The following is a 6,079-nucleotide window of genomic DNA, read 5'->3' on the forward strand; positions in this document are numbered from 1 at the left end:
TAACTTGATCCACTCTCCACAGAGGGCAATGTGTCCATGATCCCCAGGAAGAGCTCTCAGATTGCTTTTGCCAGCTCATAACACACTCTAATATAAAATAAATTAGACACAATGCATAGGAAATATTTGACTGATCTTGAACTTGCTGGAGCTGCAGAATCTCAACATTCAGTGCACTGTCCCAGCTCATCTCCTAATTGGTCTAATCCATCTCCAGATCTCCAGCTTGTAATTTTGTTTGGCTGATGTTCTTTCAGGAAAAATATTTAGGATCATTTTCTAAGTTTTAATAAAGCTTCATAAATAAAAAAATCATGGCTGTTCCCCAGCCAAAACCAAGTCCCAGATATGTGTGTGAGCTGAACCCTCTGCTGGTGAAGGATCTTGAGCAAAAATTTTAGCCCATTGCAAATACAAAATAAATTTGCCTAAACATTCACTAAAGAGGATGAAATTACCTGATTTATTTCATGCTTGTGATAGGCCAAAAGCTGTACCTGAACCTCTAAAATAATTGCAATTCACAATGATTTATTAAGATGCAAGTACCCATTTGTGGACCTGACCATAACATTTACAAAAACCAAAGGAATCTATTAAAAATCAACATGATGTTTATAAATTCAGGCAAAACTTCTCTTTCTTTTATGAATGAAAAACTAGAGAAAAACTGTTGTGAGTTCAGACAAAAGTGATCTTTTCTGGGAAACCCTAAAGTTCTACTTGATCAATGCGAAATATTTTATTTGACCTGAACTGAAATTTTGAGCTTTTTAGCTTGTCTTAAAGGAGGCTCATTTTTTAAACATTACCTGAACTTTCACATGAAAATGCCAATTTGAAAAAAAGTTCAATTGGGAAAATGTCAAAATGAAAACTTTTTGGCATTTGTGAAACAAACATTTTAGATAAAAAATGACAACATGAAATGTTTTGACACTTTGAAAAATGTCTCCCTTTTTTCAATCTGAAACTTCACCAAATTTAAATTGAATTTACTGTTTGTCTAGAAAATAAGAATTGCTTGCGTTGGTAGTTTTCCCTGGATAAGCAGCTAATCTTCCTGCCAGGCTAGCAGTGAAACATCAGCCAAGGAACTGCACAAGCAGGTTGTAAAGCAGTTCTGCCTTATTGCAGCCCAGATTTGGACTTATTAGTGATTATCTATCTATCTGTCTATCTATCTGTCTGTCTGTCTATCTATCTATCTTTCACTTTTGCACTGTACAATGTCCAGCTTAGCAGTTCTATAGTCCACAAAGAAATAAGAGAGAGGAGAGAAATTACTGTTTAAGAAATGAACAATTTCCCTTTGCATTAAAATTATATTTTTATTTAAAAACCTGTCTAGTGGCACATTTATGAAAGTTCATTACAGAAAAAATGGTTTACCCATTAAACAGAAGCAAGTCCATAACCCTGAATGAGTTTTAGAGTTTGCTCTAGCTAAATTCTTAAATTTAAACAACCCCTTCCAGACTAAAATCCCAACATTCCAAAATAAGATTGGAATCTGCAGTGGAGCAGTGCCATGGAGTAGTTGGTGCTTGCACTGCATTTTTGGGAGGGGTTTAGCTGAGCACAGCCTGGGTTCTACTCCAAGATCCCTTTTGCTGCCTCTCCTCAATGCAGGGATGGAAGGAATTGGTGGCTTCCCATGGGAGCACTGTGAGAGTTTGAGAGGGGAAAGGAGAGGGGTTCTGGTGCCATTGGGGGGAAAACTCTGGAGAGGCACTAAAGCAAGTGGAGGGGGCTGAGCAGCTCTCATTTCTGTTCTCTCTGGTGTGCTTTAACTTAAAGAAGCCTCTCAGTGTTCAGGAAGAGGCAGGGTAGGCTTAATATTGGCACTCCCATTTCACAATGGAGATGGTTTTACATCTCTTAAGTCTGGCTTCTTGCCCTCTTTGGAGTTAATTATCTGTGGGTTCCTTCTTTGACTTTTAGGGGATTTCTTAATCCTCCTGGCTCTACTTTAAATAGTGCAAGGCTTTCATGTTTCTTATTAGCTAATGTGAGGAAATTGAGTAATGTGGGGTTATTAAAAATTACCCAGAATTTAGATGAATGGGAAAAAAGTGTGTCCATTGCAGTAACTCCTGTCCATCACCTGGGCTGTGTGGATCCCTGCCAGGCAGGGTCCAGCCCACTGTGCTGCCATGTGTAAATTACCTCCCTAAATGCAGCAAGCTAACAGAGCTGCTCCATGCTGAGTCCTAAATTGACACCAAAAGGGAAACTTCCATCCAGATTGGAAATATAAGGAAATCGAGCAGACTTACCAGTAGCACAAAAAGTTCTGAAACCACAATGGTTATTAAATAATGCCAATTTTTTTTTTCTGCAGACGTTAAGTCAGTGTTTAAAAATACAAACATCTAGATAATTAGAGGAACTTCAAATCTGTCTTCATAGTGTTTCAGCAGGATGACATTGTCAGCTATTCTATTTTGTATTGATTTCCACAAAGCTCAGTTATTCCCAGCCTTCCATTTCAAATGCAGCACCTTGTTTTCCTGTATCTTGAAGCAAAGAAATTAGATAAAAACTATTGATTAGCAAGGCACAGAGGGGAGTGATGTCTGTAACCTTCCTTTGTCTTGCAGCTCTGCAGCTGAGGCAGCAGTAATAGGATTCTGTGCGAGTGCGACTGTGATGAGGTCACACTGCTGAGAAGGGAATGAAAACACTGCAGTCAGCGAGATCTCTTGCTTCTCTGATAGTTTTTGATATTGTTTGTCAAATTGCGATTTGAAGGTTATTTCTCTGGAGGCTGAAGTTGCCTTGCTTCTCTTACGCACTTGGCTGGGCTTTTAAAAATCATGCATTCATACAAACAGCTCCTTCCCTCTCAAAGTTTCTGCCTCTTACTTGGAGCCAAAATAGGGAGCAAGAAGAGATTCTCCTGAAATTTTCCATCATTGTGAGATTAGAGCAGTTATTTGTTAAAATAAGTTGGATTTGTTTGGCCTCTCTAGCTCTCCTTCCTCCCTTCTTTTTCTCGAAGGTGCTGCAGTCCTCTTCAGTTCAAAACAGGTTCAATAAACACTTTCAAGACACATGAGCCATGAAGGTTTATGCTGATCTAGTACATAATGGTGTTGCATTTATTGGTATCATTACTCAAGAAAGAGATGAGGAATTTCCTCATTTCATTTGCTTTGGGAAACAGGCATTTTGTGACCTACCGTGGGCAACTGCAGAACTGAACAGAAAGTTCAGAATAATGATTAATGCTTTCCCCTTCTGAGTGGGCTTTACCACTTATTATTATTATTCTTTTATTCTTGTTATTCTTATATTTCTCCATAGCAGTGAAGCAGCTGATGGAGATGACAAAGAGAAAACTCAGGGTCATGGAATAAGAGAATAGTTTGGGTTAGAAGGGACCTTAAGGATCCTCTGTTCTAACAGAGCCTGCCCTGGGGTTCAGGGATCTATTTCCTGGGAGAGGTGTCAGTGTCAAATACAGGATAAACACAGATTACCTGGCCCTCAGGACTCTACTTTTGGTGCATAAGGCAACTGCATTCCTCTCTTCCCACAGAGGAAGAAACCACATGGGGCATGCAATGTCTTCCACTAATCAGGCCTTAGGGGGTTTTCCTCCCTTTGGAAAGCTCCCTTGCCCTAGTTCTCCTCCCGTAACAAGACACTGGGAGATTGGTATGGAGATAGCTGGCTAAGAAAACCCTCCAAATAAACTTCTGGAATTGCATGGCAGTAACAGGATGCCTTCAGCAGGCAGCTGCCTTGTCTGTCTGTGCAAAAACAAGTATGTCAGGTCAAGCTGCATATTTTGAGGTTTGATGTCCCACCCTCTCAAATAAGTGATGTGGGAAGAAGTCTGCTGGGAAAACTCCTTCCCCAGGCTTATTACTGTGGGGGTTTTTGTGGGAAGCACTGAGACTTTCCCATCCCCTCCTTTCCCCCATGTGATGCTCTGTGATCATAACACATGAAACTATCTCAGGCTTCCAAGAACTCCTCCAGTGCTGAACAAGCACAATCTGGGTGTTTTTCTTTAGTCTTTGTTCTATTCTCTGTGATCCTGAGGACATCATTCTTTGCCCCCTTTGTTTCTTCATCCATGTGAAGGAGGTGATATTTCCTTTCTCGAGGGTTATTATGAAGGGGTTTTTTTAATCCCCTACCAGATGTTGGGTTCCATGGGGGAGCAAAGCATCTTGCTGTAATTGATTTATTTATAAGGGAAAGCTGATGCTACTTTAGAGATCCTTTTTTCACCCTTCCTCTCCAAGTAAACTGCTGGAAAGGCTGTTCTCATTTGCTGTTGTTTTTCTACTATTTGGATCTTCCTCATCCCATTTATGGCTGTGTTTAAGGTCCTGATAAAGCAGCCCCACAGGTTAAAGTAAGAGCTGTGGGAATATTACCTCCAGACTGCCCCACTGAGGGCTGGACAGCTGGAATCATCCAGAGCCTGATGAGATACCTGCCAGCTGAATGGATGGAATTGCATCCTGTTGGTCCAGGATTGCAGTGCTTATTTGTCTCCTTAGCATTCAGCATCACCTCTGTGCTCCCAGGGAAGCAGTAAGAGTGGAGACTCAAAAAGATGTTAGAGGAAAGCAGTGAGTGGGGAAAAGGCTTGAAATCACATTATTCTTTAGAAAACGGGCAATTGCAGTGAACTAAACACAAACAGCACATTCTTCAAATCTCTAGAGGGGCAGAGCTTGGCTGAGAGTTCTTTTTTTACCCTGCATTGTTTCAATGTATTTAAGTATTTTCTCTTAATTCCCACTTATCTTTTCATTTGACAGATTTTTTTTTTTGCCCCACCCTCCCCCAGAATGTATTGCTGAGTGTGGCATACCCAAAAGGGCACGTGACTGGTGCTGGAAAGAAATGAAACCCCAGTCCAGAGCAGGGAGTAAGCTCAGAGTGGTACATGAGCAGGCATCCCTACAATATCCAGAGAGAATCTGGCAAAAAAATAAAAATCATCTTCACCCATAGGACTCAGACAAATTTTATATTTAATCCTTAAATATTCTTGGCCACTATTTGACATATTTTCATGCTTGGTCATCTGTCTCTTAGCAAGATCTAAAGGACTCAGCCAGGTGCAAAGATAATTGTTTCCTTATTTCAGGCAGCATCTGCTCAGCCATCTGGGAGGCTCATCTGTAAAAGGTGACAGGCTCAGGTAGCAGCCTGCAAGTGCCACCTCTGGAGCTCTGGTGGCTTCCAGCCCTGCTCAGACAGAGCCTGTGTGACCCAGAGTGAAGAGCACTGGGCAGAGGGAGTGCAGCTCTGCTCAGGAGAGGGAGCCAGGCACCTCAGGAGAAAACAAGGAGCAGGAGAAGTTTGGTTAGCACAGAGATAAAGACTGCAGTCTCAATTTTCCATGTTTTGCTCTGACCCCAGATTACCCTTCCTGTTAAATGCTTCTGTTTCCCCATATATTATATTAATCTGTTTTATTTTAAAAGGCTGTTTATCAGCAGCCTGTGTGAGTCTTGATTGCCAATTCTCTGCATTCACTGCTAATGAAGAACCATGGCTACCAGGATTTTAATGGCTCTGTGATCTGTAACTCCACACATCTGGTGTTGGTGACAGTTTATCTTCTACCCCAACATTCTGTTCTTTCAGCAGATGGTTTGTAGGAAACTCCTCTGAAATCCAGGGGGTGGCAAGAATCTGGCATGGGAGGGAAGGGTGAATACAACCCCTGGTGTTCTCTGCACAGCCCTCCTGCCCCCCTGTTCATGAGCAATAGGAATGTTGTAAATAATGAGGAATATTAATGTATTTCTGGCAGAAACCAAGGGGGATTTGTGTGGGGTGCAGCCAGAGGACTCAGGTTGGGTGTTGTTGGGTTCTGTTACAGATTTGGAAATGTGCTGCTTGTTCTTTGTAGCTCTGTTGCTAAACAGACATTTTCATTTCTAAGTACTTGCTTGGTTTCCTTTGTTAGCCCAAACTGCCAAAATTAGAGGCATCTGACATAGAAAGGAAGTCAGTTTTGTTTAATTTATCTCAGATTTATTTTGTGACATTTCCTGGATACATTTACCCATCACGTTATTAAACAAGAGTTTATTTTCTGGAG

This window comes from Agelaius tricolor, unplaced genomic scaffold, assembly GCF_023055355.1.
Source record: "Agelaius tricolor isolate 1412-34295 unplaced genomic scaffold, bAgeTri1.0.p SCAF_23, whole genome shotgun sequence".
Taxonomy (NCBI): domain Eukaryota; kingdom Metazoa; phylum Chordata; class Aves; order Passeriformes; family Icteridae; genus Agelaius; species Agelaius tricolor.